Here is a 21,605-nt window from a genome sequence, read left to right on the forward strand (position 1 = left end):
GGTACTGGGGGAATGACGTTAATCACAGCAAGCGGTGCCACATGATTGCCAGGAAGGAGACCCAGCAGAGATGCTTTGCTTTGGGGGCTGCCAAAATGGGACAAGTTGTCCAGCACCGAGGAGGCTGCCAGATGGCGCGGCTTCAGTTGTACAGGCCTGGTCCAAACACCTGAGCAGAGGCTTTGTAACCAGGTGGTTGGACATGTAGACTTCTTTTACTGAAGGCTCTGGAACAAAGTGGACACCGGCAGCAACACTCAGAAATTCCACCTGGGAAACGTATTGCTGTGAGGGCAGGCAGGTTGGGCACAGGGCTCTGGAAGGAAAATGGTCTGAAATAAGGGAGTAGGCAGCGCCCCCCCCCCCAAAGCACCACTTCTGGAAAATGCAGATCATTTTTGCCTTAGGTGAGCGGTCCTATCCAGTGCCCTCCCGCTGTTTTGGACTACATGGAGGCATTGGGAAGAAACCTGATTCAGTTTGCATTTAACACTGAACCTATCAAATTCACACTTCCCGAAAATAGCCATCCTGCAAAATCCAGTTCTCTGAATTTTGCCATGCAGGCCTCCAACCAATTTTTACAAAAATGCATGTGTTTGAGGAAAGTGTGCATAAAAATGAAGGTATGAGTTAAAACAATGATGAGAATTTGTTTGCAAAAATGTGTGTATCAGTCAAAACTGCATATAAAATGTGTTTTATTATGAGAAATTTGGACTAAAAGGATGAAGAATTGTCATGAGAATTTTTTTAAAGCACAAATTGCTGCAGAAATGTGGTGAACTGAATTTAAGACTGGAACAAAAGAGGAGAGAACCGCAATGGCGAGACCTTCCTTGCTGAAGGCTACCATGGCCATGTGATGCTGAGGCTCCTGGGAACAGGGATGTGTGGGCTGGGGGCTGATGGGAGTTGTAGTCCACAACATCTGGAGGGCTCTAGGTCAGGAAAGGTTGACCTAGGCCATTCTGCCTAGCACTGCTTTCCTGCTGCTTTGCACTTTATCTACTGCCCCTCCCCAGGCCAAATTACATGTGAGGTGACCTAGAGGTCCTTTATGCGCAGATTTTCAGGGATGGGGGGGAATGCAAATTGCCAGTGTGTGTGTGTGTGTGCGTGCCTAGATCCATATTGGGATCCCAGTAGGTGGTGTGCATGTGTGTGTGAACCCTCTGCCCTCTGCTGTGGGCCCAGTCTTGACCAGAGTTTGCATGGGAGGGGGGAGCCGTCCAGGCAAATGGGAATTTTCTACTCATATCCCTCCTACTCAACAAGCCGGGGTCTTGATCTGGATTTCCCACCCCCAGCTCCTCCCATGGCATTTTGTGTAAAAACCACTGACACTTGAGAGGCAGGGTGCCATGTAGCCTCTTCACATGGAGCCCCCGAATGCCCCCATGCTGCCAGTCTCTCCCTGGACCCACCTGTGACCCTCAGCCTTCTGCTGCATGCCAGAGGCTGCTCATGCAGGTGCCCAAGGAATGGAAGTGGCAGGGAGGGGGAGAGCAGAGATTTTGGGGGGGGGCGGTGGCAGGAAAGCTCCCAGGGAAGAGCTGAGAGGGCCTGTCATTTCCTGTGAGGGCAGGGAAGAGAGTGAAGAGCTACCTTTGAGCAGAGCTTGGAAAAGTTACTTCTTTGAACTACAACTCCCATCAGCACCAGCCAGCATGGCCACTGGATTGGGCTCATGGGAGCTGTAGTTCAAAAACTTTTCCAAGCTCTGCTTTTGAGGAGGTTGTGGCTATTTGGACATTGCTTTTGGACTGCACATAGCCTGCTCCCGGCTTCCCCTTCCCTTACTTTTACTTCTTAGGTTGTTGCTTCTGCTTTATATCATGTGTTCCAGTTGTACCCGAGATAAGTAGGTAATAAGTTACGTTGGGAGACTCTGCATTTTGTTACGGATTTCTTATTATAACTGGTTAATATTTTTGTAATGTACAGATGTTATGTACAGACATGTATGGTTATGTCCTGTGTTATAAAGCACCACAGGGTCTCTTGACAAAGGGCGGGATATCAATTTAATAGATAAATAAGTAAATAAATAAAAGGAGGCAAGACGGAAGCTCATTCTAAGCATTAACATTTCAAGGTGGGTGCAGGCAACCTGCTCCCAACTACCAGACCAGCCTGGCTGTCTTTGCTGGAGAGCGAGCGCACACTAAAGAGTGAAGATCACTTTGCAATGGACCTCCATTGGCTGAACAAGCAAATTGGCAAGTTGCCCTGCACCAACTGAAACCATCATCACATGGATAACCATCTGGTGGCCGAATCATTGCACTGCCTTTTTGCTCTCCACAGCCTGCCAGACCGCATTGCCCACAAGGCGTCCTGAGGGGCGCCTGGGTCAAGACCAAGGCTGGGAGGCCTTTCCTGCCTGCCCTAGGAAGCCAGGCCACCCTCTCCCTTTTATAGTGCTGCCTAGCAGGAGGAAGTCACTTTCCACACAGCCCCTTCCAGCGGAGGGCCTTTCCACCCTGCTCTCTCTAACTGCAGCCCCAGGTAGGGGCAGCATGGTCCCATTCAGTTGTGAGGCAATGCTAACGTTGCATTCAGAAGCAGCCAAACAAGCGTCAGGGCAGGTGGCTTCTCCGTGCAATGCCTACATGGTCCCATTGTGCACCCACTTACTGTGGTGTAAAACCCACCTGTGATGGGGTATGACTGAGAACATGCAGGGTCAGTTGAAGCCGGGCTCTTTTGCAGACATGCTGAATCATGCAAAATCTATGCTAACAGAGCACTTCTGCTGGGCTGGGCAGGATGCAAACCATGCTTTGTTGGCACCATCTGTCACCATCGGCATGCAGTGTCTGGACTGGTGCAGACCAGTTGCCATTGTCTGGAAAATTCATGCGGATTCTCACAACATCCCAAATTTGATTTTGCAAGATCACAGATGTCACCCACATCTGGGTTAGGCAACACCTTGCTTGGTTCCCGACTTGCTTGAATGCTGAGGTTTAAACATCACTCACTACTCAATGGAAAGCCTGTTGACTTTTGAGGTATTTGGAATGCTCCTTAGCTGAAATTGCGGGCCAGACGCCATGGCTGCAGTGTCTGGTGTGACCTGCACCCATTTCACAAGATGTAGCAGCAGCCTTTAAAATGGCCCTCACCTCCCTACAGTTGGGCCGGCCAGGGAGACGTACCCAGAGAGCTGGTGCAGACTCAGCTGGGTGCAACGATGTTGGGATGGAGGCGTGGCCCACTGGCTGCAGACAACCAGGTATGGGTGCAGCTGGATCCAGCCCTTTCCCGTGTTCATGATTCTAACTTGTCTGAGTAACTCTTTCAAACACAGGCAGGTTTAAAACAATGTTATGCTTTGTCTGAAACACTATATCATGTTTTACAAGTTTTATAGAGTAATGAATGAATAATACTACTAGTGAAGGAAGGTGCAGGTACAATATAACCATTAGACCACCAGCTCAAATCACATCCTTACTCTGTTTGACATTTATTTTTCTTTTTGCAAAAGATTCCTCTATAGGCAGACCACTGTGATTTGCGTCGCTCAATAGAAGCCACCCCAGGCTCCGGCTGGAAGGGCGGGATATAAATCAAATAATAAAAACAAAGTTTGGCATATAAGCTGTATATAAATCTAATAATAACATATTAAAACTTCCATCCCACAAGCAGAGGCACACGTTCTGAGCTGCAACACCAACTCCACATCAGACTGAAAGGGGGGGGGACAACAGAGTGCATCCCCCCAACATGCTACCCCTTGTGGGCTCAGCTTGCCCTACCCTGTGCTTGAATCCTGGCCTCTGTTGCCAAGTAACATTCATCCCCCAAGTTTTGACTGCTAACTGTACAAATCCCCCTTTTCAGACAATGTATGGTCCGGCTTTAATTTATCTTCCTGATGTGAGAGTATCTTAGCGTGGTCTCAGTGGTGCTTACTCGGATGTACATGTGAATAGGATCACACAGTAAAACGGGGTGGGGGGGGCATTCTTTTTTTGTCTCTCTGTCCAGAAGAAATATGCAAATGCCCCAGGCTCAGAATGGTTTGTGTGTCTTCTTGGCCTAACCTGAGCCAAATGCCTCAGTGGTTTCCAAACGAGAACCTTTTCCACCTCAACTGGCCTGCTGAGAGACCCCTTTCATGTTGCAGAAGATGGGGGGCATGTTGGAGGCTGCACATTCCCCTGCATGGAGCACTGGCTGGGTCTCTTGAGCCTCACTCCTCACCCCCCATGTGAAATGATAGGGCAGCCCTAGATTGCACCCCACAGCCAGGGAAGGAAGGTCTGTTTCTGGGCCTTTCCCAGGCAAGTCCAAGCTCTCTTCGGCAGTGAAGAACTTTGGTTTCTGTCCATCTAAGTCCTAGTCAGAGTAGACCCATTGAAATTAATGGGCCTGTTAGTTATGTCTATTAACTTCTATGGGTCTACTCTGACTAGGACTAGCACTGAACACAAAAAGAGGGGAGGCAAGGTCAAGAATTCTTTGCCACAAAATGGAGAGGCCAGTTTACTCACCGCTAAAGCGTTGGCTGTCATTTTTTTAGATTATTTCTGCAACTCCACCCTAGAATTGGGGGGGGGCAATAAAAACAGGAGATTCCACAGGCACTTTCGGGGGGGGGGTAGGGGAGGATGGTGCCCTTCTGCTGGGAGCCTTTTTCAAATTGCTTGAGTTCAAGTTCTGTCTCTAACCAAGGAACATATGTAGGAGAAAGGCTTCCCCTCCACTTCCACTTTGCTCCTGGTTTCTGGCTGATTCATTAGCAGAATCAGAGGAGGCTTTACAATTTGTAGGACATGGATGCTTAGAACTTTCAGCTAGAACCCCCCCCCCCAAACAAGCAGGGACTTTCTTGTGCTGAACTGCACGAAGGAGATGGCATTACGTGTGGAAGAAGCAACAAAAGGAGCAGAAGCCCTGAAAAGCCCCCTGCCCATGTGTCTCCTCTCCCCCCAAAAACACTTACTATGACAATTTTGTGAGCAAGATGAGTTAGGTCTAGCTAGGGGTGGGGGGTGAGGACTTTTGAAGAGCAGACAAATGGCTGCGTGAGGAAAAAGCAGCTTGCAAAGCTGTCTGGCGTCAGAGCTGACTCCCAAATGCCCAGCCAATGAGATGCTCAATGAAGTTGGCAGCCACACCAGTTTGGACAATGCAGAAAGTCGGGAGGCAACCAGTGGAGGGGGCGAAGGTGGAAGAGCCCCCAGGTGGGGCTTTGGAATCAGTTACCTGTGGCCGTTAGGGCAGAAATAGCTGGTGGGAAATTTAGGAAATGGGGGCTGCTCCCTTTCTCCAGGTCTCTCGTTTGGGTTGCAAAGCAAAGAGTGACTGCCCTGCAAGAGAGGCGCCCCAGAGCATCATGTGGCCTGCAACTTAACACCCAGATTTGTACTTCGAAAGCATTCAGCTCCTGAAAGAGGCAAACGGAACAAGATTACTTGGGCTGCGGCCACCTGGGCATACCGCACGTGGCAACCGGCTATTTCCTCCTAACAGCTCTCTCAGACGAACTTAGCCAGCTGCGAGGGTGGTGGTGGCAGCGGTCTTCTTGAGGAGTGGGCCGAGGCCACCCTCTCTCCTTCTGGGGCCTCCTCCACCTTCCTCTGAGTGAAACCTCCTCCTCCTCCTCTCCCCGTCCTTTGCCCACTGAAAGGCCACCTTGGCCTGCTGCTCGCCATTCTCTCTGGCCCTTCCGGGTTCCTCTCTGCCCGACTGCTTCTCCACTGCCCTGCCTACTTGGGCAGCTTTCTGAAGCGGCCCCAGCGCTGCTTCCCAATTATAAACCCATCTTATTCTGCAGCCTGCCTGCCTTTGGAAGAGTCTTCCTGGAGCTGCGGCCCATCTCCCTGCAGGATCTTCACAGGCCCTGATCCTGCAAGGAGGTGCTAGACTTGTCCAAGGCATGAGAAGCTCAGTTTAAAAAGAATGACAAAAACTAACTGTGTACTCTCCAAGTGGCACAAGAACTGATTATCTGATGAGACTTCAGAAGAAACCAAAAAGCCAGAATGACCCAGGAATGGCAGGAATTAGGAACAAATGGCTAGCGGCTCATTCAGATTGTAAATATAGTAAGAGACATACTTACCAAAATACATGGCCACCCTGACCAAATACAGCAAAGAACGCGCTATGGTCTGTTTTAATAAAGACGCTGGGGTCAGTGGAGCCACTCCCAGGTGGGGTAAATTTCAAAGCTGTGCAGCAGGAGTAGCCAATCTGGTGCACCTCACCCTTTGTTTATTCTTTACTTCAGGCATTTATATAGTGCTTTTCAGGTGGAATTCACAAAGCGGCTTACATTTACTTATAACAAATATTTATATACCGCTATGAATGATAAAAAAGCAAAACAATCCCCCAAGCTGTGGAATTCCCCTCAGCCCCAGCCAGCACGGCCAAAGATTAGAGAGGGAGTTGGAGACCAGCAACATCAGTTGGGGGGAGAGATGCTCTGTGGAAAGAGCAGCTCTGAAAGGCTGCTGTGTGTCCGCCCTTGAGAGAGGCCTCTCCGACGGGGAGCGGCTCCAAGGTATCCCCTGTGCACGTCTGCCAAAGGGGCCCTTTGCTCAGCGTCGAAGAAGAGTTTAGCATCCACACAAGAGGGGCACCAGCTGCAACTGCAATGAAACTCACTCACTGGACTGTGGCCCGTTTCCTGCTTTGCTTTTTTTAAAACAAGAGCAGCAGCAGCAGCAGCAGCAGTCCCCCAGCCTTCCTGTTCTGAGATGCAAACATGCCGGGAACCACAGAGGCAAGCGCTGGCCCCAACTGTGCGGCCAAGACAATGAAAACCTGCTGCATGGGAACCCTGCCACCAGAAGTGCCACACAGAGCTCTGCACTTGTCTTGCTGCTCCCTGCGACCTAAATGGCTGGACCATCTCCCCCTCCTCCCCTGCCAAAGTATGCAGTGACTCCTGTTAGGCTCATGGGCCAGTGACGGTGGTGCCACTAGTGGCTGCTGTGCCACCCATGGTGAGTCACTGTGAGGCAGGCAGAGGAGGCGTGAAGCCAATTTGAAGGTCTCTGGAGACAGCCAACCCAAATCAGGCTCTGGCCAGACCTATGGAAAGCCATCTCTGAACCCAGCCCAATGGTGCACCTCCTCCAGCCCAGAGAAGTCTCAGAGGTCAGTCCATGGAAGTGAGTGTTGGAGCGGGAAGACCACGGCTCTCTGTTGACCAGACTCCCCAGATTTGTATTAGGACTGTCCAATCCCCAGGCTTTGTATAGCCAGCCAATCACAGTGACCAATTTTGTGTACTCATGGGCTTGTGCATGCGTGCATGCGCACACTCACGGATATACGTATGCACACTCTCAAGGATGGCTTACTAGGCTAGGCCCCTGGTTTCAACCCTCATCATCGTTTGCCTGTTCCTGAACCTGTCCAACAGAGGCCCAGGCAAGAGGAAGTCCACCCCTGCCCAACGGCTTTTTACAAAGAGAGACCAAAAAAGGCACGTGCGTTGTCATGCGAGGCACACAAGGACGGTGCAAGAGCTGCCTGGGTAGCAGGCAGCATTCCCAAATGTGAGAGGGCCCGCTGGCACTTGTGCAGCAGAGGCAGACAGGGCACAGTGGCCTTAGCAGGAGAGGGAAGAGCAGCGTCAGCTGCCCTTGCGCTTGTGTGGAAACCAAAGCAGCAGCAGAGAGCAGCGGCCAAGCTCCTGAAGCAAAAGCCAGGCTGGCAGTGGTAGGAGCTGCAGGAGGGCCAGGCAGACCTGGAGGGAGCAGGCACAAACGAGCCATGCTAACAAAGGCAGCCCTGAGCCTGGCCATGCTGCCATCCCGTCCTCCCTGAAGGGACTGGCTTCCCTTTGCCTTTCCTGCTTCTCCACTCCACGCCATTTGGGGCAACCTTTGCCCCAGCTCAGGCCACAGAAGGGGGCAAGAGCACAGGAGCAGTTTTTAGGAAAGGGAGCCTGGAGGGCCTGCAAGCCTTGGCAGAAGCGTCTTTGAACCCCTTTGCATGCTGAATCCTTCTTTGAGGCTGGATTCCTGGGCCGCCCTGGTTTCAGGACACACTGAAGGGCTAGTCCCCCCCCCCCATTACTACACTTCTGGCTGTTCAGGTGCCTGGGAGAGGAGGAGGGGAGACGGGCTGAGACTTGAGCTGGCTGTTTCCTTCCTCCCAAGGAGACCACCACAATGCCTTGGGAAGCCCTGACTCCCTGCACATGGGGGTGGGGGGTGGCAAGCAGCAAGACAGCAATGGGACAGGACACCCATTGCTACTGAGCTGCCCTGCAGGGCAAGTGTGCTGGGGCAGAGTGGTGCCACCCACCACAAAAACTGCATATGCTAAATGTGACCCCAAGGAATACCTTCCTCTTGCAAGTCCACCTGCCAAGGAAGCTGGGACTAGCTGAGGCAAGTCCAGATTTCCCACCATTTCCTGTGTGGAAATGGCCGGTTGTTGCCGGTGAGATTAAAGCCCCCGCTCCGCCTTCTACATATCTGCAAAATAACAGAAGGGCCTGACTGGACTCTTCCCCCCCCCATTCCTGGCCAAAAGAGAAGCCCAGGGGAATGTCTGCCAACCAGGCTCTGGGGCTCCAAAGTGGTGGAGAAAATCAGCCTTTGGAATGTCTCTAGGTCAGCTGTCAGAAGTGTTGGAATATGTGGTTCAGCTCGAACTGGTGGGCTTGGACTGCATGGGGTTAAAAAGGGTAGCTAGAGAGGAGACCTCCCGATTGCTATCCTTTGATCTCCTGCTGACTCTCCCTTCCTGCTAGACTGATATGCTTAAGATGTTGACCACATCTCCTTCCTCCTCCTTTCTCTCGAGAGGGAGAGCAGACATCTTGTCTTTGGCTCTCCCTCTCCTCCAAGCATGAGGGCAAACATTAGGCTTAGTGTTTGCATCTCCAACTTAGCTAGTTAGCTAGATGTAGAGCTCTTTCCTATCAAGTATGTACTTCCAGAATAAAGTAGGTATTTCTTATTTTAAAGTTTAAGGTCTCAGTCTGACTAATTCCAGGGAAGGTGTAATCGTTAGCAAATATTCAAATACGCAAAGCTCACTCAGATGCTCAAGCGCCTAATTTTGCTACTCTGCAACAGATTACGGGGCCCAGCCATGCAAAAAATTAGCGAAGCTCAGATCTGAGTAATTAAAGGAGCTTTTGTGTTGCAAATCAAAGAAGTTAGAAAAAGACCTTCGGAGTTTAGTCAGTAAAGAGTTACGCCTTTTTCTTGGATGGCTACCATGGAAGAAAAGCTAAACATCGACAGACTTTCTCCTGGAACCTGGAAGCTCTGGTCATTTCGGATGGGATGTCACTTGTGGCAACAGAAGCTGATGGAAGTGATTAAAAATCCAGAGCCTGGACCAGAAGCCTCAGAGGAAACAAAGAGAATTTGGACAGAGAAAGATGAAAAAGCTCAGGACCTCACAGTGAAATGCGTGAGTAATTCACAAATCCCTTTGATTACTAACTCTAAGAATGCAACAGAAATGTGGATTGCACTAGAATCAAATCACCAGCCTAAAGGGCACAGGAATTTGATAAGCATGTTAAGAAATCTCATTAATTTGCAAACAACTCATTTGAGGAACATCTCACTAAGTTTATAGAATTGACTCAGGGAGTGGCTGAATGTGGGACTAAGCTGGATGACCCAACAAAAATTGCTCTGTTTCCCTCCCAGAATCAATGAGTACATTTTGTCTAATCTTGCAACAACAGCAAAGGACACTGAATGAAATTGTATCAGATTATTAGGGAACAATTCTTTCAGCAAAACGAGAAAATTGCTGCAGGGAAGGACAGTGATGCCTCATTCCTTAGCAAGGAAACCAGTCACATGCAAATCTGGTGAACAAAGGTAACAATCAAAAGGTGTTAGACAAGGGCTGTTTTCTATGTGGTTCACAGGCTCACAGTAAAGATCAATGTGACAAAAGAGGTATGTCTGAAGGACAAAAAGGATTTAAATAGACAAGAAAGATTTCAACAGTTTACAGGTTACTCATGTTGAAGAATGTAATAATAATAATAATAAAATTTATATCGATTCTGGAGCAAGCAAACACATGTTAAAAGCAAAAACATTATTTAAAAGTCTAACTCCATGTACAGGCTCTGTTGTTGTTGTTATCATTATTATCATTATTTATACCTCTCCCTTTTTCCAAACTGGAACTCAAGGCGGCTTCCAGATTAAAGTTAAAGTTGCTGACTCACAAGAAGTACAGATAAAAGGGGAAGGGACTGGAATGTTACTTTGCCAGACAGAAAGAGATTTACCTAATGGGCTAATTTCAGTGAGCGAGGTGACCACTAGAGGGTGTTCAGTGCTAGTTGACAAAGATTTCTGCAGAATTTCTGGAGAGGGTGTAATTATTTGTACTGCTTCCAAGAAAGGAGGGATGTATAAAGTTGACCAGCAGAGTCCAGAGGCCAATATTGTGAAGGACTGCTGTAACAAACTATGCTTGCATTTATGGCATAGAAAACATGGAGATATTGCTAAAATTAGTACCCTTCAAAAGAATAATTTATCTTTGTCTCTCTCCTCCCAGCATGAGGGCAAACACTAGGCTTAGTGTTTGCGACTCCAACTTAGCTAGTTAGCTAGATGGAGAACACTTTCTTATCAAGTATGTACTTCCAGAATAAAGTTGTTTGTCGTTATGTGCCTTCAAGTCGATCACGACTTATGGTGACCCTATGAATCAGTGACCTTCAATAAAGTAGTTCTTTCTTATTGTGAAGCTTAAAGTCTCAGTCTGACTAATTCCAGGGAAGGTGTAATCTTTAGCAAAGATTCCAACACACAAAGTTCACTCAGATGCTCAAGTGCCTAATTTTGCTACTTTGCAACAGATCAGGATGCGCTGCAAAGCAAGGGTGTCTTATAAAGTGGCCCACCTGAGGGCAAATGCAGCCTTGAAGGCTCATGTGAGGAAGTGGCTTCAGTCAACCCAGCCAAGCTGCCCACATGCCTTCTATCGCTAAGGAGGTCTCTGCCTTCTGCTTGGAGGGCAGACTTTGCTTTCAGCTCTGGGATGGGCTAAACATGCTTCTGGGGGAGCTCCAGGCTCTGAAACAGTGGACATGAAGCAACAAGCCCGATTGATGCTTGACTCGCAGGTCCCCCTCGTCAGCAGCACAGCAAGTGTGGCCTTTGTTCACCTCCCCACTCTCCTGCCCTGGCAGACCCCTTTCTACCTGGCAGAGCAGGCATTCGATGGGCCCACCTGACTCCACCCTTCAGAGAGGCTTTCAAGCTGCGCTGTGGGGCTGCTCCACAGACCCGATCCTGAAGCTATTTGCCATGCCTTCAAGGCACCCATGGCCAGCTTTTAGGATTTCTGCCTAGTGGAATTGAGAGAGAGACACACACACACACACCCGCCAGAAGGATGCAGTGACTTTCCCAGGCTCATGTGGGAGATTTTCCTTTTTCTTTTGCAGTCAGGGAAGATGGGAAGGGGCACAGTGGCACTTTTGACTGTAGGGTACCAAACGCTGCATTACCATCAACAAACAAACAGGACAATCAGTAAATGTTTTTAAAAGCCCAGCTGAACAGTGTGCAACTGTTCATAAAGTATTATATACAAGGGGAACCTCCCCCACCTTTTCCAAAGGCACCAACAGACTTTGCAATGGGTGTCAAGAGCATCAAAACGAATTCCATTGCCCAGAACTGGAGCACTGAGCAGAACCACCTCCCCCCCATCACCAAGTGTGCACACAGGTGTGAGGCCATTCTCCAACCCCCTTACAAAGTGATTTTTCTGCATCAGCCCACAGATTTGCCTTTGGGGAAAAGATGCATCTATCCATCCACCAGCACTGCAATGAAGATATGGTGCTTGCCACTGTTTCTGCAAAAGGCACCCCACATTGCTCTCCCCTCATTTCCTCCCCAAGGAATTTTGGGTGCTTTTATTTTGAGGAAGATGTTGAGAAATGCTCTTGCTGGTGGTGACTTTGAGCGGCACATCCACACCATACATTCAACGAACATGGAATCCTGGAAACTGTGGTTTGTTAATGGTGCTGGAAAGAGCTGCTCTGTAAGTGGTAAACTACAGTTCCCAGGGGTATATTTTTTTTTGCGTGGGGGAGCTGGGACTCCAACATAGAGGCTTCCTCTGACAGGTTTCTGGGAGAAGGGAACGGCTATTAAACCAGTTTACAAATGACCACATACTGTAGAAAATGCAATCCTGCCACGCATTCACAAAAAGAAATGTGAGGAGCTCAACACCACCAACATGATTAGAAGGCACAGTCCAAAAAGATGCAACTGCCCCCCCGCCCGAGAGGTTAGACTTCTAGAAGCCGCAGTGTGTGTACGGATCTTTCTGGGCAAACAGCTGTGGCTAAGCCACTTGGGGAGATCCTGCACGACTCAGTAGAGAGAATGGGAGGGGCGGAGTGTGCCAGAGTGTGCCCCACAGGGTAGCTTTCTTCATCACTGTTGTCACCTTGAAGGAGCGACGTGGCCAGTGAATCTTGCTGACTAGTCTGGTGAGGTATACATTTTCAAATAAAGATAAAACTAAACAAATAAAACCGTCACCTCATGAGCAAGATGCCTGACAAAACTGCAGGGCTGGCTGGCGAGCTGCTTTCAGGGGCAGACCCCCAAACCAATCAGGAACACCAGGGTGTGTGTGTGCTGCAATTGTGCAGAAGACAGGAAGTGGTGCAGAATTCTCCTCCAGGGTCTCCTCTCCTGCTGCTGTAGACGGTAGGAGCTGAACATGGGCCATTTTGCCTGTCAAGCCTGCTCTCCCCTGCCCCAGCCGCAGGAGATGGCCTGATGCCCCGGGACAAGCCTGGCACTGGTCCCCGTGGTCCGCGATGCAGCAGCTCTGCCATGTCTCTCGCCAGCCCTGCACTCGCCCCGCTCACCCCAGCCCTCGTTGCCTTCTCCTTTCAGCCTTGGCATTTCGGCTTCCAGAAGCCATTTACTGAGCAATTAGCTGTAAAGGCACAGAGGCAAAGCGGGCCCTGCGTGGCGCCGATTCTAGACACAGCAGGCTGGGGTGCCTCCCGGGTCATGCCCGGGCCACCTGGTCCAGGCCTGGGTCTAATCCCACCCCTGGAGCTTGTCCTGGATCCTGAAGTTCAGCAGGAAGGAGCGGGGGCTGGACTCCTGTTGTTCATCCCATCCAGGGCTTTGTGCTGCCTGCCAGTGGCCCAGGCTATGTGCAAACCACCTGCTCCCCCCGGGGCCTGCCTTTGGAGGGGCCGCCCGCCCCAGTTCCCTGGGATAAGCTCCAGCCCACAGCCCCTGGCTTGAAGCCTCCGACAGCCGGTGCTTCCAGGCCCCCGAGGAGGCCGCACACGTTCATTCTGACCCTCCAGCCAGACCAAGTGCCAAGAGGTTCTGCTGGCCAGAGCCTCATTTTCAGGCTCCCGGCAATTTCGAAGAGGTGAGGGGAAGCCAGATGCCCTCCACGCCACGCAGGATGTTGCTTGGCCAAATCAGTAAAAGCTCCAGATCTCGGCTCTTCCCCCAGCCTGCCCGCGCACCCGTCCGTCCACCCGTCCCTTTTATCAGCATGCCCCATGATTGATGTACAGGACCCCCCTGCCCCGATTCTATTCATGCAACTGTCACAGCGACTGCAGGTCATGGAGGCAGCCCTGTTAGTAACGGCAACAGGGTTAGTTGTTGTGGCACGGGCAGACGTTCCCCGACCCAGGGAGGATCCAATGCATTTGACACTTCATGGCCATTACCTCAGCTGCAGCCCCATGCAAGCAAGCAGGAAGCAGAGAGAGAGAGAGACATATATATATGTATATATATATGATATATATAGATATATTTTAAATGAAAGAGAAACAGTCCGGCAGGCAGCTAAACTCACCCTTTTGTACCGCCTATGGTCCACCAGAGGGCTTCAGATGCGCAAAACGATAGCAAAGAGCTATTAGCAGACACACACACACACACACACACAGGGCGGCAACAGAGACACCTTTTATTCAACAACTTCAGATCAAAGAGGGCAGACCGGCTGCCTGCTGGGGGGGGGGGGTGTTGTTGAGTGGCTGCACCAGAGGGTAATGCACAAAACCGAGGGTTCAAGACCCTTTTCCTCTGACTCAGAAGCTAGCCCAGGTTTTCTTAGGATGCCTATGTGATAATTGCAGGCATAAAGAAAGGTTTTCCCTTAACAGTGACCCCAGGGAGAGGGGTGGGGTGGCTGGGCTGCAAACAAAGCAAAATTAAATCCAAACACTGGCCAAAGCCTGACAGCCATCTTGGCCCTTTTGAACAAAACTTCACTTCCTTACTAAGGTTACAATTAATGCCAGAGAAATGGAAATGCATTATTCAGAATCACAGATGCAATTAACCTAAGAGTCAAAGATAGGGCATTGGCAGCTTTTCCAAAGAGCCCCCCTCTCCTTGCTGTTCTGCCCAATATGCCCCTTTGTAACCTCAGCTGTGTGGGGCAGGATAAAGCGAAGGCTGCCTTATTATTTCTTGAGGTGCCGGACTAGCAGCTTGCTGTGCCAGGGATGTCAGGAAACCCTGGCAAGGCAGGGCTACAGGAATGCCACCGGCTAGCTAACTGTCCAAGCACTAAAAAGTGCTGCCAAGTTCTAAGGAAACTTAGGATTGGCTACTACAAGCCAAAAAGGCTACCCTTTTGCTTTGCCCACATTGTGGCAGGGAGCAGGCAGAATGGGTTTGCGTCTCTCCTACTCTCACGTGGTGGGAGGCCCTGTACAAAAGTCAGAGAGCTTTAAGCCCAGAGGCCATTGCGGGAGCAAGCCCCGGAAGCCAGATGGTTGGCAACTAACACAGGGGCAGGAGTTAGAAGGTATCATATACTTGGACCTCCAAAAATCTATTTGACCACCTCCCTCTGAGTAAATGAGCTGTGAGGAGACAAGATAATGGCTCCTCTTGGTGAAACAACAAAAGGCATACAGAGCCAGGATGCGCTCTTCCTCACACACCGTTTTGGGGCTCCCTAGAATGGACGGAGCCAACTTCTGAATCTCTCCAGAACCCCTGGCCCTATCAGGGTGGGCATTAAGCAACATTAAGCGTGGTGAGGGAAAGAGAAAAAGCAGAGGGCGACATTGGTGCTCAAAGGTCTGCAGTTGGTTAACAGTCTTAAGATGAAGGAATTCAGGGGGTATCAGGCAGACGTAAGCTGATGGCCGTTGCAAAACAGATCTCACCGATGAATGTCAGGACACAAAAGTGGAGCAGACAGGCCCTTCTCACAAGGGAGAGAAGTGAAACAGGGGCTCCCTGAAGGATCTGCATCACAACCAGAGGCCAGACATTGGAGGTGAAGGAGCCAAGCTTGTGGGATTACACTCAACCTTTCAGGATGGGGAACATCCAACTGGGCTGCAAAGAGCTCCAAAAGGGTCTCACCAAACTGGGGGAATGGCAGTTGCAACATGGTGCCCTCTGGGAGAGAACAAAAAGTCCCCGGCCCCCATGAATCCACCAATGGGGCCTGAGCTGATGGCAACTACCTAGGAAAGCCGTCCTGGAGTCCTGGTGAACAGCATAGCGAATGAACTCAGCATGCTTCGTGGAGATGCTGAGCAGGGCAACATGTTAGGTACTGCCAAGCGAGGGGCCAGTGGCTTCGCGCCTCTACAGACATCTACAGCAAGGCTGCATTTCGGATAGTTCAAAAAGGGCGTCGGTGTTCAAAAAGGTGCAAGGCAGCCAAAATGACGACGACCCTCTTCTGGACACAGAAAGGGTTGCGGCCAATGCTGGTCCTTTGCAGAGAAGGTCCATGGAAGTTAATGGGCAAGATGAACTTAGGTCCATTAATTTCAATGGGTCTACTCTGAGTAGGTCTCAGTTGGCAACAACCAAAAGGCTGCACTGTTTGAGCTTTTTAGTTTAGGTAACAAAAGAGTGAGGGGGTGAGGGCAGGGAGACAGAGGCTAGAGGCGTAGAGAATTTGGGGCCGTTTGGTGAAACCGGTGGAGGTTCAGGACAGACAAAAGCAATGTGCTTTCAGTTAGATTGTGGAACTGGCTGCCACCAGATGTGGTGCCTTTGGTGGATTTAGGAGGGGGATGACAGAAATTCCTGAAGGAGGGGGATCAGGGGCCAGCTAAAAGAAGGCAGGATGCCACGGGGGCCTCTTGCCTCTACGCACTGCTGGAGGCCAGCGACTGGAGGTGACTGGCCCACCTTGGCCTGACCCAGCAGCTCTTCTAGTGCACATGGGGAGGTGACCTGGGACCCCCTGCTGTCTCCTTTCCTGCTTTGGCACTGCCAGCAACGTGTGCCAACGGAGGTCACGGTGAATGTAAACCACGGATGGGCGGGGTCCAAGTTTACAGCATCTACTTTGTTTTATATCTCCCCACCCACCAGATGGAGCCCATGCAAAACATCGGCAAGTTCGGAAGGGGGAGGGGCGCCACGGGGAATTTAGGAGTACCGGAGCCCAGGAACGGATTCTCATCTCCAGCTCATACTTGCACATAAAAATCAATTCTTGCTTTCCCCTCAAGCTTTGTTTCAGTAGCCTAGTTTGTGGAGGAAATTGCTGGCACTGTTGAACAACTGGGAATCGGAAACCCTTGGTGATCTACTGCAAGTCACCCAAAGATCACCTAGTAGATCCCAATCTGCCCACCTTTGGCGTAAACAACACTTTGCTGACTCATTTCAAACCACAGTTTTAATCTTTGATTTGTGAAAGGATCACGGCTTGGTTTAAATAATGGGTTGTATCCTGTTAGCCCTACTCAGAGTAGACCCATTGACATTCATGAACATGGCAAACTTGGATCTATTAATTTTAATGGGTCTACTCTGAGTAGTATTAACACTGACTATAAACCCAATAGTTTTAACTCATTTCCCCAATTCTACTTCCTGAAAAATGTGCACACTCATTAACTGCTACAATCATTAAAACCTATTGGCTTGTGCCCGAGAGGCGCCTTTATGTGCCACGTAAGACTGCTGCTCTCTCTGTAGATGCATTGAGAAAAGGGAGGAGAAAAAGGCCCCACAGAAGATGTCGGACAGCAAGACTCAGGCTTACTCAGGAGTAAACACCCATTGAGCTCAGTGGGGTTTACTCCATCCCCGGCAAGTGGGTGCAGACTGCAGACCCATTGCTGTGAGCCAAGAAGGCACTTAACAGAAGCCTGCGAAAGTTGGGAGACTTAATAAAAATAAAATAAAAACATAAAATTTTATTTGTGAGTCGCCTATCTGGCCGAATTAACGGCCACTCTAGGCGACGTACAACAACACAATAAATACAACATATGAATCAAAAAACAGTCAATAATTAATTTAAAACCAGCCTTCCAATTAATAACATCATAAAAACTAATCCACCCCAAAAACCCTATAGGCCTGCCTGAATAGCCAGGTCTTCAAGGCCCGGCGGAAACCCATCAGGGAGGGGGCATGTCGAAGGTCAAAAGGAAGGGAATTCCAGAGGGTGGGGGCCACAATCGAGAATGCCCTCTCTCTGGTCTGCACCAGCCTGGCTGTTTTGACTGGCGGGACCGAGAGGTCTTGTGTAGCTAATCTCGTCAGGTGGCATAATTGGTGATGCTGGAGGCGCTCCTTCAGATAAACTGGGCCGAAACCGTATAGGGCTTTAAAGGTCAACACCAACACCTTGAATTGGGCCCGGTAAACAACTGGTAGCCAGTGTAGGTCTACTAACACCGCAGTTATGTGATCACGGCGACGGCTGTTCTTAATCAGACGTGCCGCCGCATTCTGTATCAGCTGTAATTTCCAAACCGTTTTCATGGGTAACCCCACGTAGAGCGGATTACAGTAGTCTAAGCGAGAGGAGACCAGGGCATGTATCACCCGTGGGAGCAGATGGACAGGAAGGTAGGGTCGTAGCCTCTGTATTAGATGTAATTGATACCAAGCTGCACTGCTCACTGCCGAGACCTGAGCCTCCATGGACAGCTGGGAGTCAAGAATGACCCTAAGGCTGCGGACCTGGTCTTTCAGGGGTAATCTCACCCCATTAAGCACCAGGTCTATATCTCCCAACCTTCCCTTGTCTCCCACGAGGAACACCTTGGTCTTGTTGGGGTTTAGCTTCAGCCTATTCTCTCCCATCCATCCACTAGGATTCCAGGCACTTGGACATGGTATCCACAGCCAACTCTGGCGAGGACTTAAACGAGAGATAGAGCTGAGTGTCATCCGCATATTGGTGACACTGCAGCCCAAAACTCCTGATGATGGCCCCCAGCGGCTTTACATAGATGTTGAATAGCATGGGGGAGAGGACAGAACCCTGTGGCACTCCACAATGGAGAGGCCAAGGGTCTGAAACCTCATCCCCCAATGCCACCCGTTGGTGCCTATCTGAGAGATAGGAACGGAACCACCGTAAAACAGTGCCCCCTATTCCTAATCCCTCTAGGCAATTTAAAAGGATACCATGGTCAACGGTATCGAAAGCCGCTGAGAGGTCCAGGAGGACGAGGAAGGTATGTTCTCCCCTATCCAACGCCCTCCTCATATCATCCACCAGGGCGACCAAGGCTGTTTCAGTTCCATGTCCAGTCCTGAGAACCCTGTTTGTGTGCCACCTTGGGGAAAAAATAAAATTACTGTGGGCAATTCTAGCCTAACAGCTTTTCTGCCTGAGTGTTCTCCAAAATACCCCTCCAAGCCCCACTCGTCATCGACGGCCACCCTCATCTGCATTCTGCACAGTTTCTGGGGCATCGTCTCTCCCAGAATTACGTGTGGTTAAGGGGCTTGCAAGAGTCGGGGGTTGAATCGGGACCCCTGGCAGGGCCCAGCTGTGCGGAGACTGGGGCTGATGAGCCCTGTGCTGACTGGTACCAGTCCAAAGGAGCAGCCAGCAAGCAGAGTGTCACAAGGAGTGTAGGCACCAAGGCAGATCGCCCTTCCCTCCCCGCAATCCCTTTGTGGAGTTTGGGCCTGCAGATTTGTTCTCCCTACCCCAGAGCTTCACAAGACAGTCCTGAGGTGCAGATGTGCCAACGTTGCTCTCTGCCAAGATCGCCTTCCTGCGTCCTGTTGGAAGTGTTGGGATGCAACTCGACATGAACCACCTGTACACTACGCTCAACATCTAAGGCCCTCCTCCGGGTGCCTACTCTGAGGGAAGCTCAGAGGATGGCAACAAGGGAGAGAGCCTTCTCAGTGGTGGCCCCCAAATTATGGAATGATCTTTCTGATGAGGTGTGCCTGGCGCCAACACTGTTATCTTTTTGGCACCAGGTCAAGACTTTCCTCTTCTTCCAGGCATTTTAGCATGTGTTTTAAAATTGTTTAATTTTTTTTAAAAATTGTGTTTTTAAATTGTTGTTTGTGTTTTAAAATTTGTATATTTGTTTTTATTGTTTTAATTGCTGTAAACCGCCCAGAGAGCTTCAGCTATGGGGCAGTATATAAATGTAATAAATAAATAAATCAACTTGGCTTGACCGGGTTTGCAGGGGGCAAGGGGAGATAAGAGAAGGGAACCTCCAAGCTTCCTAGGCTGTCCTTCAGGTGTGGAGACGGACACTCTTGGGCTGCTGGCCTCATTTCCTCCCCCCCTTCTGCCTTCTTCATCCCACCTTTCTCTCCCCCTCTCTCCTGCAGGGATGAAACAGCAAGCATCGCATCTCCTGGCATCTGCAACTGCAGGAGCTAGAACTGGGATCTTTCCTATCCGTGCATGCATGCTCTGGTTTCCTTAAAGCTAGAAGTTCCTCAGGGTGATGACACCCAGGGCAAAGCCTGCCCCTTCACCAGGGATTTGGTTCAGCTTCTGCTGGCATTCAGCTCAAATGCTGCCACCGCCCCCCCCCCCCGAAATCTCCCTCAAGGTCTGGGGGTTTTCTTCCTCAGAAGTCTCTCAGGGCTGACGCAGGAGGAGGTGGCAGAATTCTGGGCTGATACATGCAGGGAGGCTCCCCCCCCCCATTCGGAAGCATTCAAAAAACATCTAACCGACAGTCCACCCCAGACTCCAAGCCATGTGCCGAAAGAGCCTGTTCCTCCTCTGCACATGCAGCCACTCCCTCCCTGCCTCGTCTGCTGGACTCTGGATGTCCAGGTGGCCTTTCTTTGTTCTGAAGCAACAGGCATTCTCCCTTTGGCGCTGCATCGATTGGAACCCGGAAGGTGCTGTTCAGAGGACTGCCCCCTCTGGCACCGAAGTCATTCCCTTAGCTCAGAGATCAGAGGGGGCTTTCCAAGGTAACACCCTAGTGTGGTTGCTGACACATTTTTGCAGTGGCACCTACTTGGCTTCAGTCCTGAAACATCTGGCAACCACAGAGGCCAGCAGAGCCGCATGTGCAGCGCACGGGCCAAACGCAGACCCCGAGTTGGGCACGGTGGCTGCCCAGTTAGGCGCTTGGCAGGGAGAGGGCATTTCCACACTGGAGCCTTCAAGGAGCTCTCGCTTAGGGACAGCGGAAGAGCCCAGCAGTGCTGGGTCAGGCCAGAGGGGGGCAATCTAGTCCAGCACCCTGTTCCCAGTGGCCAGCCAGATGCCCCTCAGGACCTGAGCGCGAGAGCACTCTCCCCTCCTGCGGCTTCCAGCAACTGGTATTCAGAAGCATCCTGCCTGTGACCGTGGAGGCAGAGCACAACCATCGTGGCTAGTAGCCACTGACTGCCTTATCCTCCATGCAGATTTAAGACTCTTATTGGCTAGAATATGCCTCTATTCACTCCCCCCTTTCGCTTCTGCATGAAGGATGTCCACACAAGGGTGGATCAAAGCCAATGGAATCCTGGCAGGTGAAGAGGGCATACAAGTGAGGTGAGCATCCTGGCCCAATCTCCTCCCAGGAGGACACACGCACACACACACTCTTCACTCTCCATTCATGAAAGAGAGGGCAAATCCCTGATCCAAAACAACAAGGGCTGCTCAGGGGACAGAGGCCTCCATGCCCTCGGTCCTTGAATGACACACTTGCTGGCTTCGCACTGAGACCCCAGGATAGGGCCACACTTTCGCCTTTTTAGTCTCTTGACTCTCTTAGTGCCTCCTTCTCTTCCGTCGACTCTCTGCATGAGAATGAGTTCTGCAGAGAGCCAGGCTGCTACTTCTGCATCCCTATGTCATCTCCTCTGACTGGCCATTGGGCCCTGGGCCCTTTCCAGGCCCGCTCCCCTTGTGCACAGCGCCAGCTGCCTCCTAAGAGCCGCCAGGCTGGATCAGACCAAGGCCTTGTCTAGTCTGGAAGCAGTCTCAGCTCACTGCTCTGCCTTCCTCTCCCAGGGAAGAGAAAATAGTGCCAAAGCAGGGCTGGTGGTCTCCACCTTCAGCCAACATGCAAGTCTCAAGTCACCAACGGAAGACTAGAGGGGAAGCCGAGGGCCAGGTGGCAAAGTGGTTAGAGTGCTGGGCTAGGACCTGGGAGACCTGGGATCAAATCCCAACATGGCCCTGAAGCTCATTGGGTGACCTCTCAGCCTAACCCACCTCACAGGGTTGTTGTGAGAATAAAATGGAGAGGGAGAACCTTGTCTGCCACCGTGAGCACCTTGAAGGAAAAGTGGGACACATCTGTGACAATAAATAACAGTAAATGATGAATAATAGGCCATGCGTGCATGTAGTGCTCTGTCTTGGGGGCGGGGAGAAGAGGCTGCTTCAATGGTCAGGGAGGCCCA

General features: G+C 50.7%; 1 protein-coding gene across 4 annotated transcripts in view; it reads right to left on the bottom strand.

Annotated features, from left to right (window-relative positions):
* CAMTA1 (calmodulin binding transcription activator 1) overlaps positions 1–21,605 on the bottom strand; it is a 697,561-nt gene that overhangs the window by 4,017 nt on the left and 671,939 nt on the right. Inside the window, exon 20 of one of the 4 annotated variants that reach the window (XR_009759573.1) lies at positions 5,224–5,404. The exons of the other annotated variants lie outside the window; for them this stretch is intronic. The gene's annotated coding sequence lies outside the window, so the exon portion shown is untranslated. The remainder of the gene's footprint in view (positions 1–5,223; positions 5,405–21,605) is intronic. 4 annotated transcript variants of the gene reach the window in all.

Source organism: Rhineura floridana, chromosome 18 (assembly GCF_030035675.1).
Source record: "Rhineura floridana isolate rRhiFlo1 chromosome 18, rRhiFlo1.hap2, whole genome shotgun sequence".
Lineage (NCBI taxonomy): Eukaryota > Metazoa > Chordata > Lepidosauria > Squamata > Rhineuridae > Rhineura > Rhineura floridana.